General features: G+C 43.2%; 1 long non-coding RNA gene and 4 other non-coding genes across 5 annotated transcripts in view; all 5 read left to right on the top strand.

Annotated features, from left to right (window-relative positions):
- LOC141366079 (uncharacterized) overlaps window positions 1-18,400 on the top strand; it is a 411,784-nt gene that overhangs the window by 157,133 nt on the left and 236,251 nt on the right. The gene's annotated exons all lie outside the window — the stretch shown is intronic.
- Window positions 989-1,078, top strand: trnar-ucu (transfer RNA arginine (anticodon UCU)). Its single transcript is given in 2 exon segments — window positions 989-1,025; window positions 1,043-1,078. It is a non-coding gene; the product is annotated as a tRNA-Arg (tRNA).
- trnat-ugu (transfer RNA threonine (anticodon UGU)) lies at window positions 3,609-3,682 on the top strand. Its single transcript has one exon. It is a non-coding gene; the product is annotated as a tRNA-Thr (tRNA).
- trnat-ugu (transfer RNA threonine (anticodon UGU)) lies at window positions 4,344-4,417 on the top strand. Its single transcript has one exon. It is a non-coding gene; the product is annotated as a tRNA-Thr (tRNA).
- Window positions 4,525-4,598, top strand: trnar-ccu (transfer RNA arginine (anticodon CCU)). The gene has a single exon. It is a non-coding gene; the product is annotated as a tRNA-Arg (tRNA).

Below are 18,400 nucleotides of genomic sequence, written 5' to 3'. Positions count from 1 at the left end.
TAATTCCTTAAGCAATCCTTGTTAGGGCACTATGGCTTGTGCCTGGCATTAGGCTCAAGGGTGCCCATGGCCATAGCACCTGCCTTGTGCAGAAAAGATTCTAGGTTCAAATCCCAGTGGTACCTTCCATCAATAATTTTAGGCTTTGGGCTTAATTAAAGGCGGAAGGGTCAACGGGTATATTTGTGTTTCTTCTACCTGTCTATATTAAAAGATAGTTTCGCAAATTTTAGGATGCCTTGGCGTAGGTGTAAATGTCCATGTCTTGTCAACAAATTGTTCGATACCCAGAGATTCCTTCTTTTCTGCGGCTCCGCTCTCCGGTTTACATGGAAGGCAGAAGGTTCCAGGAGAAAATATGACTGACATGTGGCCGTTTTGTATAGACCTGAAGCCATGTGACGTTAGGGTGCCCAGTAAGAACTGGTCAAAGAGCCTGTCTTGTCAACAGACTGTTCAAATCCATGCCATGCCTTTCTTTCAACGGCTGTGCTCTCCGATCTACATTAATAGAAGGAGGTCTACAGGGAAATCCAACTTTCTGGTACTTGGCTTTATTCAAATAATGCCATGCAATTTAAGGATGCCCTGGCATAGCTGTTCAATGATCATGTCTTGTAAACAGATTGTTCAAATCCCACGATTCCATCATTTCAGCGGCTGTTCTCTCTGGTCTACATAAAAGGCAGGAGGTCCTGTAGTAGAGAACATGAAAGACTTGTTTGCGTTTTCAAAAGATCCAAAGACTTGTGACGTTCGGTTGCACAGCATTAGCTGGTCAAAGCGCCTGTCCCTTAATCTGGAGATCCTGAATTCGAATCCCAGAACTGCCTCTTATTTGACAATTGTGCTCACTGTCATATGTAAAGAGCAGGAGGTACAAATAGTAATTGTAACTCTTGGGCTTAAATATACAAAAGCTAATAATAATACTTGAAATCTGTCTTCCTCCAGGATTGTGTGCAAAACATCAAGGGGCTGTGCTATTGGCTCTGTGGCGCAACGGATAGCGCATTGGACTTCTAGATTATGAAACGAAGCGATTCAAAGGTTGTGGGTTCGAGTCCCACCAGAGTCGTAGCCTTTTAGCTCTGATGGCCCTTCTCCACGGTTTTCTTCTCACATTGTTGTATCTGCTCTTACTTTGACTGTCCGTTCCGCAAGCCACCAAAGGAGGGTGGCGCCGTGGCTTAGTTGGTTAAAGTGGCTGTCTAGTAAACAGGAGATCCTGTGTTCGAATCCCAGCGGTGCCTTTAGCTTGTGGCCAGCTGTGGTCTAATTCTGTGGCTCTGTCTCAGCCGAGATGTGCTACGTCCCGATAATTCGTGGTTGTTGCGACAGCTGTCTCTTTTCAGGCAAAAGACCTAGACGATGGGCAAAACTTTCTAGAAAACTTGCAAATGGACCATTCCAGTTCTTTGACACTCTTTAGCCTAAAGCCTTCATTAGCCGCTTTTGCACTATCGGGCCTGTGCGAGCCAGGGCTTCAAACGGGCCTCACGGAGCCAATAGCCTCAGACCTCCAGCTGTGTAGCCAAAATCACGACGCGTTTGCATTGTCAAGCCAATAGCGCCGCTGCGCTTCAGAAAACCCCGCCCTTAATACGCCTACCTGGATGTAACGTCACACAACTCCGCCTGTTTTACCGTGAGGATGTCACTTCAATCTGACAGGAGACGGGAGTGAGATCGCATCATCATACAACAAACATAAAGAACATAACTGAGGCGGCTGTTTGCACGGTGAAAGCCAAGATGAGAAGATAGAGATGTTTGCTCCATTCGCTGTGTTACTCTTGAAGTTTATGTTGGCTGCACACGAGCGATCTCACAACGAGACAAAATCAGAAGCAATAGTAAACTTTATGAAGTAGGATCATTACAAATAAAGCGTTCATCTACCTAATGTGCCATTATACTATATACACAATATTTTAAAGAATATAACGAGTCCTAGTTTTACATTTATGTAAAATAGTCTTATTTTAAAATACAGGTGTGCACGTGTGTCTAAATATGTAACGTTAAGTGTATAGTTCAATGGCGATGTAAACATACTTACACATTATAAGAGGTGTGATATCTTTAATCATGAAAACGTTAATAGTTGAGCATCACATGAAACACAACTGTCTAATAGCTATTTCAATAATGTGTCAATCAATCAATACTTTTGTCTATAAAGAACTGCCTCAAATAGCTGAATAGGACTGAAAATCACTTTACTTGCATCTCAAAAATCAAAACGTTTGAGAAATCATTAGAAAATGTACTCGTTAAGAATCAACTCTGAATATACACAAGTATTTAAAAAGCTATGTTACAGTGGTTAAGTTAATGATGGTTATATTTACCATTTTGTGGCATCTTACAATTCTGTGTTTCAGATGTGATCCTTATTAAGCAATCATTTTCAATAAACTGACAAGCAGCCGTAGTAATAATAACGCGGTACTTTATTTACATATGAAGTTTATATCAGTGCACAAACAGTGTATTTAAAGACATCTCCTCCGGACGGATTTCAACATCCATGGCTCCTCTCGTCTCATCATCATCTGTTCGTTTCATCTCCTGCTCTTGCATCTGTTGCTGTATCATCTCTCATACAAAATAAAAACTCCTGGATGACAAACTGAAAGCTTTACGTTGGCATTTTTTCTGTCAAACGGACACAAAAGAATAAAGCAGCACATGTGATGTTTTGTATAAAGGGTTTGTACATACACATACAGTATACTCACATATAAAGTTTGCTACATTCATATAAGAGTTAAATTAATCTCCAAAATACCAGAAAGCATGGCTATGACTAATATAATAAAACCATGGTTACTTTTTCTAAGGGCTGACTAAAAAATTCAACACAGATGACAATATAGCACAAAAAACACAATAAACACCCATGTAAGACACTTCATAAGCAAAATAAGCAAATAAGGAATCGTTATTTGTATTGTATTTTAAGTGTTTTGTATGCAAACGTTATGTAGCATGTTAACTCACCGTCTGTATACCATCGTGACTCGAGTGATCGCTTCTTTAATACATAGACGATGAAATGATGATCCAACACACATCTTTAATTTCTCAGCACTGTTGCACTTTAAACACTTTGTTCTGTGCCCAAAACTTTATAAACTTCTCCCGAACCGGTAAGTTAGCGGTGTGCGCCGGATCCTTAGCATGGCGAGTTCGGCGTTGTAACGCGTCTTTGTTTTTACATATGCAGATCATTTTCTACAGTCCGAAGTACAAACATAGCAGGCATCTTCCGTTAAACAGTAAATTACTGGTGATTCCGATTATTTTTAAAGTTTTAAATCTGCAGACAGATGGATGCGCATCTTGCCAGAGACTCAGATAAACCCCGCCTTCGACCTTTACCACTCCCCTAGCCCCGAGAAGCCCGATGTGGCCCAAGGAATTCGGCGGGCCAGAAAAGCCGGGCCTTAAGCCCCAACGAAGCACCAGTGAAGCACGATCATGCCCCGGAAGTGACAATGCAAACGCGACAGGCCTCGGCAGGCACTGGCACGCCCGCTTGAAGCCCGATAGTGCAAACACGGCTAGTGATAGGACTTGACTCCGTCAGTTTGTCCTGTTAGGGCGCCATGGCTTAGCTGGTCAAAGCGCCTGTCTTGTAAACAGGAGATCCTGGGTTCAAATCCCAGTGGTGCCTTCAGTCAGTGGTCGTGGTCTCTAGCCCCCACTCGGTCATTTTCTTTGTCAGATTGTTGTATCTCTTCACACGGTAACTCACCCTCCCACAAGGGGGGGAGTTACCGTGTGAAGGGGCTGTGGTATTGGCTCTGTGGCGCAATGGATAGCGTCAAGGGGCTGTGGTATTGGCTCTGTGGCGCAATGGATAGCGCATTGGACTTCTAGATTATGAAACGAAGCGATTCAAAGGTTGTGGGTTCGAGTCCCACCAAAGTTGTAGCCTTTTTGCTCTGATGGCCCTTCTCCACGGTTTTCTTCTCACATTGTTGTATCTGCTCATACTTTGAGTGTCCGTTCCGCAAGCCACTGAAGGAGGGTGGCGCCGTGGCTTAGATGTTTATAGTGCCTGTCTAGTAATCAGGAGATCCTGGTTTCGAATTCCAGCGGTGCCTTTAGCTTGTGGCCAGCTGTGGTCTATTTCTGTGGCTCTGTCTCAGCCGAGATGTGCTACGTCCCGATAATTAGTGGTTGTTACGACAGCTGTCTCTTTTCAGGGAAAAGACCTAGACGATGGGCAAAACTTTCTAGAAAACTTGCAAATGGACCATTCCAGTTCTTTGACACTCTTTAGCCTAAAGCCTTCATTGATAGGACTTGACTCCGTCAGCTTGTCCTGTGAGGGCGCCATGGCTTAGCTGGTCAAAGCGCCTGTCTTGTAAACAGGAGATCCTGGGTTCAAATCCCAGTGGTGCCTTCAGTCAGTGGTCGTGGTCTCTAGCCCACACTCGGTTGATTTCTTTGTCAGATTGTTGTATCTCTTCATACTGTGACTCACCCTCCCACAAGACATAGGCGTGGGTAGGCGCCGTGGCTTAGTTGTTTAAAGCGCCTGTCTCCTAAACAGGAGGTCCTGGGTTCGAATCCCAGCAGGGCCTTTAGTCTGTGGCCAGCTGTGGTCTAATTCTGTGACTCTTTCTCAGTCAAGATGTGCTACGTCCCGATAATTCGTGGTTTTTGCGAAAAGACCTAGATGATGAGCAAAACTTTCTAGAAATCTTGCAAATGGACCATTCCACTTCTTTCACACTCTTTAGCCCAAAGCCTTTATTGATAGGACTTTACTCAATTTAGCAGGTTGGTTCTTCTTGGCTTAGATGGTCAAGGCACCTGTCTTGTTAACAGGAGGTCCTGGGTTTGAATCCCAGCTGTGCCTTTATTCTGTAACCAGCTAGGTGTTGTCTTTGTCAGATGAAATGCAACCCCCTGATAATTCAAGGATTCTTATGACAGCACTCATAACATTCTGATAGTTTTGCTAACAGACCAATCCAATACATGGACACTCATAGGGGTGGTTTCCCGGACAGGGATTAGACTAGTCCTAGACTAAAACACTTTTAAGAGCTCTCCAAACTGAAAACAACTTGCACTGACATATCTTAAAATATATCAGGGCCCTTTATTTTACCTCAAAATGCACATAGGTAATGTTTTTAGTTATGCATGTTTGTTAAAACTAGTTATATTTCCTAATTAAACTAAGGCCTAGTCCTGGATTAAGCTAATCCTGGTTCAGGGAACCGCCCCATAAGCCTTCACTGATAGGACTTACTTCCTTAAGAAATCCCTGTTAGAGCATTATGGCTTTAGGGTCAAGGGTGTCCATACCCATCACACCTGCCTTGTAAAGAGAAGATTCTGGGTTCAAATCCCAGTGGTACCTTCCATCAATAGTTGTATGCTTTAGCCATAATTAAAGGCAGAAGTGTTAATATTATATTAAGATGCCCTGGCATAGCTGTAAAATATCCATGTCTTGTCAACAAATTGTTCCAAACACAACGATTTCTTCCTTTGTGTGGCTCTGCTCTCCGGTCCTGCTCCTGGAGTATGGGCTTTGGGCACTCTTCTTTTTCGCATTTTAAGCTCACACTCTCATACCAGCCTGGGTTCAAAAACATTAAGTCGATAGCACTGTCTCATCTGTTTGAGCCTCCAGATTGGACAGATGATTTTGTCACCAGGCTTCCCCCGCCTAATTGCCACACCTCTAAAGAGGTTCATTTAATCCCCCTATGCCCGAGAGACATCTCAGTTACTGGTGGATTACATCTTCCATCTCTATGATTTGCCAGTCGATATGATATCTGAAAGAGGGCCCAGTTTTCCTCTCGGTTCCAACAAGAGTTCTGTAGACAGAGCTTGAAATGGCTAATCAGGATCTTGAACGTATGCTCTGCTGTCTCACATATAATCCAAGTTTCTACAAACACAAATCAGGTGAGGGAGAGTGCAGGATTATGGGAAATGTAGTCCAAATGACATTGAAAAGGAAAACAATGGGAAACAGGTAGGGAGACAAAACAGGACTGTAAATAATATGTGATTTGTTTATCCATACTATAGTAAAAATTCTGAATATCACATGACCACAGCCAATGAGAAGGCTTTGTAGGTTTTTTAAACATTTCTGCTTTTGAGATTCAATAAAAGCAGCATTGTGTGTTGCTCGTCATGTCAAAATATGTGTTTGTTGCGTCATGTGTCTTATACATGCCTGCTGCACACATGTCGAAAGGGTTTATGATAAAAGAGACAGTTGTGTTTACAAAATACTCACAAGACACTAACTTAAAGAGTAACTAAACCCTAATCCAACTTTTTTTAGTTACTGATCTGTAAGAATGATATTTTATTAGTGCTGTTCATTGATTTTAGTAAGTTTTTTGACATTTGGATATAAAGTGTTTCAATACTACAATATATGGTGTAAAAACGTCTGAGTGCTGCCCTCTTCAGGTTGAACGCTGGCTACTGCAGTTAAATTTTCCTATTGGATGTTGGGTCCAAAAAATAACTCGTGACGTAAGCAGGTTCAAGCTCACCACGCCCTTGTTACAATTTCACCACACACTTGGTACGAGCTCAGTTCGTCCTCTCTATCTCCGTGGGGATCTGCCCACTTTTCTTGCATTTTTCAAATATTACCAGTGGGTGGAGTCAGGCTCTGACCAGGGGTTTAGTTATGCTTTAATACTCAACTCTGATTACACATGAGATTAAGTCAGGAGCCTATCTGGCAAACGCGTGCGTCTCTTTGATCATAAACCCATTTGAAAAGTCTGCAGCAAGCTTGTATTTTGACATCGGGCGTGATGAACATGAGTTTACATGAAGCGTAAAACACTTATTTTGAAATGACAAGCCACACACATGATGGGCTAAATACATGTTGTGACGAGCTTTGCATTGTGCACCTCAATAAAGAAGTCACCGGCCACCACTGATGAGGATCAGTAAATAATGAGAGTTTTAATTTGGAAGAACTATCCTTTTAAGCATTCATGGTTGCTTGAGTGCAATGGATCTGGGCTGGAAAACACATGGTTGTAGGTTCAAATCCTGCAGAAGATGATCAATAAGCAATTATTATTGTGCCTTGAGCAAAGTTCTTAACCTCAGGCTTTTCCAAAGAGATCGTCTCTCTAATATGACTACAGTAAGTGTCTCAGTTAAATCCCTGCTTATTTACAGCTTGATCTTTCTCTTTCAGGCATTTACAGCTTCAAGTGGTGAGAAACCTGTCAGTCAATAGCACATTTGTCTTTCTGTCATAAAAATGTAATGATATCTCACCTGTAAAATTAGGGTTGTTGCGGTGACAGAATTTTCCCACCGGTTAATCAGCGCGTGACAAACCCGGTGATACCGGTTTCACCGGGTGGGAGGGGCTTATAAATGCACAGACATGCGCATTTTACTTTCACTTTTGAATTAGATGCAACTGTTGTTTAAATCCAGCGCTTGCGTACGCTGCGTTAAATCGCGTATGAATTTGCATGCAAATGCGAGTGCAACAGCTGGTTTAAGTGCTTGAGTCAATCTGTGAACCCGCCAGTCCCAAGCAGAGCAACCGGCTATTCCTCCATAAAGCGCTGCTTGAATGATGGGTTTATTGTTATTCTTAATGAAAAACACAACAACAAAACGATCTCGCCTATATTAAACAACATATATGTATATTATAACAAAAACGAGTAAGCACGCGGCTTCTGCCATCGTCTGCTCGCTGCAGTCTGACAGGAATAAATTAAATCTGACACCCGCAGCCGCTGCTATATGATGACGCGCGTTCAGCTCCGCTGAATTCAGGCAGCAGACACATTCAGTTGTAAGTGTTTGCTCTCTCTAACGAAACTAAATGATTTAATTACAAGAAAATATCAAAACAACGGTGAAAGACAGTGTCGCGGTGGGCAAAGTGATCTAACCGGTGAGAGGCTAAAGCACCGGTAATCACAGTTTCACAGACTATCGCAACAAGCCTACTGTAAATTTAAACAATAACATTTGTCAACGTATTAATGTACAGCATCAATGCTATCACTCAAAGGTCTTAACTCGTTCCCCGCCATTGACGAGATATCTCGTCAATCAAGAGAAAACGCTTCCCCGCCAATGACGAGTATTTCCGTCTTTCCGCAATACCGCTATTATCCGCAACTTTTTAAACCCGGAAGTATTGCCCTCTGGCAAGCTGCTGCATGTCCGTGTCTGTTTTAAAGATCGCTCTGAATGGGATCTCTATGAAAAGTCCGTCACAAAAATGGAATTATCACTGCTTTTTGCTCAAAATGTGGTGTTTTTGCAGAAACCTACCCATATTCAAAAGCTGATTACAAAAGAACTACGGAAGGTAGGATGAAACTTTTTTGTTGTTGTTTGAAAGCAGAGGGTCTGTTCTTTCATTTGGTATATTGTATGTTTATATGTTTGAAGAAGAACATTTTCTGGAAGGCATAAAACGTTTGTGAAAATCATGAAAAACGCTGGCGCTGGCTGGCAACTTTTTTTAAAAACGCTGGCGGTGAAAGAGTTAAAACACTTGATGTGTATGATTGCATATGATCGTTAAATCTCTCTCTATATATATATATATATTATTTAAATGTATAATAATAATAATTATTATTATAATAATAACATTTATTTTTGTATTAATGTTGATTATATATTTTTTCACTAAAAGTCTGGTAAATGATACAAACCTGGTAGGGTAATCATTTGCATAAGAAATCATTAGTACTGCATATATGTCAAACGTGGTCATCCACGCTTATCTGCGGTTGAGTATGCATTTGTTTATGCTTATACAAATGTTTCCCCATTAACAATTTTATTTTTGATATATGTTATTATTTTATAAGTGAAGCTATCAAATGTTCTACACTGTAGACTTGTATGATATTTCCTTAAAGGAATAGTCCATTTTCTTAAAAAAAATCCAGATAATTTACTCACCACCATGTCATCCAAAATGTTGATGTCTTTCTTTGTTCAGTCGAGAAGAAATTATGTTTTTTGAGGAAACCATTCTCATTTTTTTTTTTCATTTTAATGGACTTTAATGGACACCAACACGTAACACCTAACTCAACACTTTTTTTCTTATTTAGCAAAACTATTGTCATTTTTTGACACGAAAAATAAAAAATATACTCTTTTAAACCTCAACTTCTCGTCTATCTCCGGTCATGTGATGCGCCAGCGCGACCTCACACAAAAACGTCATCACGTCAAGAGGTCACAGATGATGTTTGCGAAACTACACCCCAGTATGTACAAGTGTGGAGAAAGAGGAGCATTCTGATGTTGTTGTATGTGGAATGATACTAATTAATGTCTTTGTGTCAGTTTATTGTTTAAAATGGTATGCAAATGTGCGTTTCATATATGTATCTAAAAAAAATTGTTGCTCAGTGAGGATGTATATGGAGATTCTCTGGACTGATTATATTTTTCTCCATCTGAAAGCAATGGAGGTGGCCCTGGTTAAGACAGACCAATCTGTAATTCGACAGGATGTTAATGAGGCCACTGGTCGGTGATGAATGTTAAGGTTAGGCCCAAGGATGAGCTCTCGCCTTTATCTTTGCTCATGTTGCGCAAAGTGCCACATGATCTTTGCCTTCTCATTTCAGAGATCTATCATGGCCTTTGATTATTGATTGACTGTCTGTGACAAACAGCAGGACATCAGGAGGTCACGCCCTTCTCGTCTGCCACCAACCAGCTTCATCAAGACAAATGTCCTTCTTCGCCATTCACCTCCCATTGCGCGGCCCGCAGTCGAGTGATCACACCCACTTACTCTCAGCCCTCTGGATAACCTTGAGGGCTGGCTGTTATTCTTAAAGTCACATCACTTAAGAATGGTGATATTTTAATTAGATTAAGTCATTTTAATTAGAACGTGTTGCGAGACGGTGTAATGCAGCCGGATTGAGTCACGCATTGTTTCTTTATTATTTGTTTATTAAGCGTAAATTGAAAACATAACCAAAACATTATACACATGAATTATAAAATAGGATGAGACAGGGAAAATATAATGATTGAAGAAAATATGAAGCTGAACATTTAGCCAAAAAATATTAGAGAAAATCATAACACATTAACGTCACATGCAGACTTTTTTGCATTCATTACTTAGTCATAAATGATCTAGAATGGAGGTTTGTAGTGCGAGTTTATGCTACTTGATGTTTATTGCTGTCTAAATAAGATCTTTATGAGAAATGGTCTCCTGTTTGCTGGGTTTATTGTGTATGCTTTGCTTAATGTACAAAGCTTGTGGCTAATATAATTGTGCATGCCATTGCCACGTGCATTCATGCTGATTATAACAGTTTTGGAAGTGCCACTACGTTTTTTTAATGTAGTTTTACTTCTTTTTATTTTTATAACATGCACCATAAATTGTTTCATCTGCTTATGATGACACAAATCCAACATACTTAAGGCAAGGGAGCTATGCAGTATACTAAAGTGCTTGCTGAAGATGCAAGAAATCCGCCATAAATGCACCATTGCTTTTACACTCCAATCCAATCACTTTCACATATACTGTATAATCCATTTATGATTCAGCAGAACAGAAATGGAGGTCATAAATATTACAACATACTATTAGCATTTAGTTTTTGTTTGTTTGTATTGTAGTGTGCAAATTTGTCATTTTTAAACTACAGTTATTATTTGTATTTTAAGATACATTTAAACTACATTGTTACGATGCAAAAGATTTTCCTTTAAGTTTTTGAATAATTATGCGTACATACCACATATTGTCACAACAACCCCATTGACACAGATCAGCAAAACCTATATTATGTGTGCCAGGACAGTAGTTTGCGATGTTGCCTTGTAACAAAACACTACGGGCATGCACAAATGTACCGTGTCTGAAACCATTCTTATATTCTATATAGTGCATGTTTGGGCATCTGAAATTTTGTTGTGGTGTCCGAAACCTGAGTAAACAACTCCATTCTCAACCTTCATTCACTACTTTTTAACCACAATGCACTCTTTGTGGGGTACATTTGATGTATACTTGCTTACTTTTTCTCATGATATACATTTGTGTTTGTTCTTCTTGACATTCATTTTCTACTTTTTAAAAACAAACCAATTAAATAAATGTGATAGACACTAACTTTAATTTGAAATATAACAAAGATTTGTATTTATATAAATATATTAAATAATATAACGAATAAACATGACCAGCAGCTGTTTTTGTTTCTTTATTGTCTGCTAATTCATATGACCACATTCTTACATCTTTGTACGATTTGTCTATGCCTACTCGTAAAATATGTACAAGTTCTCATGAGATCAGGCTGGTATTTTCTGCCTCAATAGTGTGACCTTAAATTTTTTTTTATTTCTAACAGGTTTCCCAAACACACTTTATTCTGCCATTGGTCTGGAAAAGTAGTTTGTTTTAATGTTGAAAAAAGCACAGTTCGGCTTTAACAATAATATTTTTACCTGCTAGTTTTCATTATTGTCACTGTGTGTGACCGGAGGAAGACGAGAAGACCAGGGGCCTAATTTATAAAGCGTGTGTATGCACAAATTTAATCTTAACTGTCTTTGATGTTAAAAAAAAATGCTTAGCACCACATCAGGGTCTGAGCAGACGTACGCACTTCTGCTTGTCCGATTGCTGCAGGTTTTTGGAAAACAAGCCGTTCTTGCTGCTCGAAAAGGGTTTAAAAATTAACAAGCAATCTTTTTTATATGCCTATGACATTAATTAGGTGTCGTTTAAAAACGAAGTTTAAGTTTGCGATTCACATCTGAAAAAGGGGTTTTGTGTGTTTTCTGTGCATGTGTTCGTTTTATGAATAACACATATGCATTTTTGATGAATGATAAGATCAAATTTCACGATGTACATGATTACAGGTAAATATCACAAAACATTATGTTATGAACTCTGTCTGTGTACCCTGTCTTGCACTCTTATTTTGAAGTCATGTCTGTGTCATCCATGTCTGTAGTTCTTTGTAGTTCTTTTGTTCATTGGTCCGTGTGATGATTGTTCCCCAGGTGTGTCTTGTTTTCCCTGATTACTCTGTGTATTTAAGCCTAGTGTTTCCAGTGTCTGATGTCGATCGTTGCTCAATGTTATGGTGTTTTTCCGTGTTCCTGTCTTCTTGGATTACCTGCTATGTTTTGTTTGTTTATTGTCATTTTTAATAAAACCACACTGCATTTGGATCCGCTCCTGTCTTACCTGGATTTCACCCGTAACAGAACGATCGACCATTAAGGATCCAGCAGCAATTCCTCGCTCCCCTGTGTGTTTCCCCTCGTGCTCCCAAGGTTTCCCTGTGTTTTGTCCGACCCCGCTCACAAGATGACTTCCGCCGTGTCTGAGCCGGTGCACAAGTCACCAGGTTATCCGGTTCATCCCGTGAAAGCCCGGGTCGGCTGCTTAATCTCCAGTGTGTTGGATTACCCGCTGATCACTGTCCGAGCGACCAGAATCCCTGGACCGCTCGTTCTCTCGAGTGAATCTTCGCCGAGTGAATCCCCGAGTGAATCCCCGAGTGAATCCCCGAGTGAGTCCTCGAGTTTGTCTTCGAGTGCGTCCTCGAGTGAATCCCCGAGTGAATCCCCGAGTGAATCCCCGAGTGAATCCCCGAGTGAATCCCCGAGTGAATCCCCGAGTGAGTCTTTCCCGAGTGAATCTTTCCCAAGTGAATCTCCGAGTGAATCTTCCCTGAGTCAATCTCCGAGTGAATCGTCCCCGAGCAGATCCCCAAGTGAATCATCGGCCAGCAGGTGTGTTACATCACATGAGACAGCTACAGAGCTCTTGAAACTGTTTGTGCCCATTGATTCACTGAAGGCCTCGGAGCTCCTAGAACTTTTTAATCTTTGTGAATCATCCCTGTTAGCACTGGCATTGTGCTATGTTTTTTCAGTGTGTGGCTCACCAGTTCAACGGCAGATCAACCAGACTCATGAACACGAGTCCCCTGAGCCGAGTGAGTCTTCTGATTCCCCTGAGCCTAGTGAGTCTTCTGATTCCCCTGAGCCTAGTGAGTCATCTGATTCCCCTGAGCCGAGTGAGTCATCTGATTCCCCTGAGCCGAGTGAGTCATCTGATTCCCCTGAGCCGAGTGAGTCATCTGATTCCCCTGAGCCGAGTGAGTCATCTGATTCCCCTGAGCCGAGTGAGTCATCTGATTCCCCTGAGCCGAGTGAGTCTTCTGATTCCCCTGAGCCGAGTGAGTCTTCTGATTCCCCTGAGCCGAGTGAGTCTTCTGATTCCCCTGAGCCGAGTGAGTCTTCTGATTCCCCTGAGCCGAGTGAGTCATCTGAGCCGAGTGAGTCATCTGAGCCGAGTGAGTCATCTGAGCCGAGTGAGTCATCTGAGCCGGGTGAGTCATCTGAGCCGGGTGAGTCATCTGAGCCGGGTGAGTCATCTGAGCCGGGTGAGTCATCTGAGCCGGGTGAGTCATCTGAGCCGGGTGAGTCATCTGAGCCGGGTGAGTCATCTGAGCCGGGTGAGTCATCTGAGCCGGGTGAGTCATCTGAGCCGGGTGAGTCATCTGAGCCCCATTGGTCAGCTAGTGTGGTCACCGCGATGCCCCAGAGACTCTTTGTCGTCACCAAGACTATGGCCAGTGCTGAACTCTCTGCATGTCCTAAGAAGACTGTTCCCAAGCTCTTTGCCCTCACTGTCTGGTCTGAGATGTCAATATGTGAACTCACTGCCCTGTCTAATCAGGCCCAGAGGGCCTCTCTCTGTTCTCTTCTACCCAGGTTCATAATACCACCAGCACCACCCTGGTATCCAGTCCCTCTCTGGTCTCCGGCTCCGCCCTGGCTTCCCGCCCTGCCGGCTCCGCCCTGGCTTCCCGCCCTGCCGGCTCCGCCCTGGGTTCCCGCCCTGCCGGCTCCGCCCTGGGTTCCCGCCCTGCCGGCTCCGCCCTGGGTTCCCGCCCTGCCGGCTCCGCCCTGGGTTCCCGCCCTGCCGGCTCCACCCTGGGTTCCCGCCCTGCCGGCTCCGCCCTGGGTTCCCGCCCTGCCGGCTCCGCCCTGGGTTCCCGCCCTGCCGGCTCCGCCCTGGTTGCCAGTTCTGCCGGCTCCTCCTTGGTCCCTGTCTCCGCCTGCGGCTCCTCCTTGGTCCCTGTCTCCGCCTGCGGCTCCTCCTTGGTCCCTGTCTCCGCCTGCGGCTCCTCCTTGGTCCCTGTCTCCGCCCGCGGCTCCTCCTTGGTCCCTGTCTCCGCCCGCGGCTCCTCCTTGGTCCCTGTCTCCGCCCGCGGCTCCTCCTTGGTCCCTGTCTCCGCCCGCGGCTCCTCCTTGGTCCCTGTCTCCGCCCGCGGCTCCGCCCTGGCTCCAGCCTCCGCCCGCGGCTCCGCCCTGGCTCCAGCCTCCGCCCGCGGCTCCGCCCTGGCTCCAGCCTCCGCCCGCGGCTCCGCCCTGGCTCCAGCCTCCGCCCGCGGCTCCGCCCTGGCTCCAGCCTCCGCCCGCGGCTCCGCCCTGGCTCCAGCCTCCGCCCGCGGCTCCGCCCTGGCTCCAGCCTCCGCCCGCGGCTCCGCCCTGGCTCCAGCCTCCGCCCGCGGCTCCGCCCTGGCTCCAGCCTCCGCCCGCGGCTCCGCCCTGGCTCCAGTCTCCGCCCGCGGCTCCGCCGTGGTCCCTGTCTTTGCCTACGGCTCCGCCCTGGCCCTTGGACTTTCATGGCCTTGGCCCACCATCCCTCCCCCGGGTCCACCTCCATGCCACCGCCCTCCTGGACTGTTGTACTTTGGGGTTTTCTGGGGGGCGTCTGGAAGCCGCCCTTTGAGGGGGGGCTATGTTATGAACTCTGTCTGTGTACCCTGTCTTGCACTCTTATTTTGAAGTCATGTCTGTGTCATCCATGTCTGTAGTTCTTTGTAGTTCTTTTGTTCATTGGTCCGTGTGATGATTGTTCCCCAGGTGTGTCTTGTTTTCCCTGATTACTCTGTGTATTTAAGCCTAGTGTTTCCAGTGTCTGATGTCGATCGTTGCTCAATGTTATGGTGTTTTTCCGTGTTCCTGTCTTCTTGGATTACCTGCTATGTTTTTGTTTGTTTATTGTCATTTTTAATAAAACCACACTGCATTTGGATCCGCTCCTGTCTTACCTGGATTTATCCGTAACACATTAATTATAACAGACACAATGGGGAGAATTGACAGAATATATATGAGGTAGGGATGCTCCGATCAGGATTTTTGCAGGCCGATACCGATCACCGATTTGTTGTCTTCGTGATCGGCCGATACCAATGCCGATACTGATTTTTCAAGCTGATATGCAAGCTCTTTGATGACTGTAACTTTTAACATTTTTTCTAGATAAAGTAATACCACAGATGTTGCCTTTGTTATATTACTTGCAGTAATTAGGTATATTATTGTTTTAATAGAGAATCAAATAAATTAGTACAACAAATATTTCTTCTGCAAAGAGAAATTTAATATGCCTTTAAAAAGGCTTATGTCTGTAAAAACTAATGAAAATAAAACACTTCACAGTCTTTACGGTATGAATTAAATATACACGCATTCGTATGAAGTACAACAGTTCTTTAGTGAAGAGCAGATAGTGATTTTATTGAGAGATGAATTAGGTTACTGCAGCTTTAAGACTTGACAGAGATCGCTCTGTTCACGTGCACTGATGACAGGCTGCTGTGTGTGCGCGCGTCAGGTTTATGAAGACAAGAGCAGCTGTGTTGAAAATGAAAGTTTAAACGCTCAAAACTTTAAAACGCATGCAAATAATAAACTTTTGATGCAATTGTCCACGATAGATATGTGTTGTATACGCTGTTTGATGGGGATGTGAAGACGGGTCGCGCTGTTAGGACCGGACCGCGTCCTCATAGAAAATACACATATATCTGTAAAGGCAAAGAGAGAAATGCAAATCTGCACATCGCTCATGAGCCACGGGTTATAAAAATGCTCTCACTGCGTAAAAATAGTCTCTAACTGCAGCCGCTTTGAGGAGCCATATGATGACAAAAGTAAACAGAAAGATCGGTTCACGAGATCGGCAAATTTAACGAGGACCGATCGAGTCATTTGATGCCGTTATCGGCCGATACCGATCTGCGGCCGATCGATCGGAGCATCCCTAATATGAGGTAGAGTTGATGAGGATTATGGCTGGCAGGTGCGGAGGATTATTAACACAGTACCGGTGAGGGAGTGAGGAGCATGATGGGAAATGTAGTCCAGAGGGAGAGGGACGGGCAGGAGAACAGACAACGACCGTGACAATTGTGACCTTGATGTCCAGATATACAAATTGGAAACAATGGTACACTTTAAAAAAATTAAGGTTCCTACAATGTTGTTGTTTGGACTGTACAGTGTCTGTTCCTAAAAATGAAGGTGCTACAAAAGGAACCATTTAATGCTGCGTTTACAACAACCGCGTTTCAGGCATCAAACTCGCATCTACTGCGCCTAGTTTGCTGCTTGAACAGTTTGAATGCATTCAACCTAAGGTTATGCATGTCTTACAGGTTCTTTATGGAACCATACTAGACCTTGACATAAAACCAGGCTCCTGATTGGTTAACGTGGCGTGAAATTCCGCCAGTTCAAATTTTTCAACTCGGGCTTCAGCTGCAAATTCGCGTCAAACACAAAATGCACAAAAGGGACCATTCGCGCGTACCGCGCCAGGCGCTCAATTTGCGCCATTTGTGCGAACTAGATGCACGAGTGAGGTGGAAACGCGTCTTTCACGCCAAACGCCTTATCCGTGCCGCGAGACCTCCAGACGCGTGTCAATGCGTCTTCAAATTGACTTAACATTGAAATCACTCGCACTTCATGCCTCTACCACGGCTGGTGTAAACGCAGCATTAGGCTCTCCAATAAAATTTCTTTCTTACCTTTTAATTGTCTGAAACATTTTCCACTATAAGGAACACTTTGTGAAACAGAAAGGTCTTTTGGATGTAGAAGGTTCTTCAGGGAATTCTACAGCCAAAAATGGTTTTATGTCAAGGTCTAGTATGGTTCCATAAAGAACCTGTAAGACATGCATAACCTTAGGCTTCATCAAGGGTTTTCTGTAGTGGAAAAAGATCGCAGACTGCATAAAAGTGAGAAAGAAATTGTTCTTTTAGGAAATGCTGACTAAAATGTTATTTGGAAAATGAAAATGGCATCACCCTTTATATAACCTTGATTTTCAAACATGTAGTCCCTTCATTTAGATTTTTCAAACATCAGCTTCATCCTGCGGTTACTGCCACATGCCTGCTCTCCCCATGACAGCACATTGATTTAGTTTGCTCAAGTATGACAAAAAAAGAAGCATCCTGAAGGTTGAATCTTTCATGCATGTATCCTTTATACAACTAGACCCCAAAGGCGCTTCATTGCAACACAGTCATGCGAATGGGCGGATACCAAGTTCCTGTTTAATCGTGTCTACAATGCAACCTACACATCTTCAGAGATGTATGGGATAAGTTTAGAGAACCCATTCAGAAAAATGTCAGCCCCCCCGCCTGTCTCAACCAATTTTTGTCCCTCAGAACTCTTATTTACAGGGTAAGTTGGGTTGGCGGTATAAGGAAGGAACAGCTACAGTCAGTATCCTGGTGAAATGAAATAGCGAAGTGTAATAACCTCCCGGTGTGCCATTCACCCAAATGGAGCTTGATGCAGGTTGCGTGATCCACAGGGAGGTTTTCAGTGAGCTGTAATGGTGGGGCAGATTAATAGCGTCCTGAAGGAGCAATAAAAACATGCTGACTGAACATCTTGACATCTTCATCTGGCTTTGACATTCAAATGCGCTGTTTCCAAGCCGCTATCGTTTAAGAACAATCGTGAGGATGCATGATTAAATGGTTCACTCAAATGTGAAAATTATCCCATCATTTACTCACCCTCATCCAATCCCAGGTGTATATGACTTCCTTTCTTGAGCTGAACACAGGAAGATATTTAAATGATATGCTGGCTCTTTGTAATGCCATGGTATGGTGTCCAGTTTGTTGAAGCTCCAAAAATGCCAAGTTATGACCAACCTAATCTTATTGGAAATTGTATGGTGCCTAAAGCACTATTAGGATGGGATTAGTTTTCCAAACGACGTTTGAGTTTCAATGTGTCCCCCCGGACATCTGTGATTTTATGTACCGATTGGGATGGGATTCAAATTCTCAGGCTATTCCAGAGATGGTAGTGTCTGTTTCATGCATTTGTGCGTTGCAGAAGATCACGTGCTCTGGATATGCGTGTTTGTAATGTTTAATATTTTGCTTTAAATTTAAAATTATTACAGAACATGTAATTTATTAATTTAATTTTAACAAATAAAAATAAAATATACAAATCCTACTAAAGTAGCCTATGTGTTTTATATAACTGTCTGCTT

Source organism: Misgurnus anguillicaudatus, chromosome 9 (assembly GCF_027580225.2).
Source record: "Misgurnus anguillicaudatus chromosome 9, ASM2758022v2, whole genome shotgun sequence".
NCBI classification, from domain to species: Eukaryota; Metazoa; Chordata; class Actinopteri; order Cypriniformes; family Cobitidae; genus Misgurnus; species Misgurnus anguillicaudatus.
This window is presented reverse-complemented; position numbering and strand designations above follow the sequence as displayed.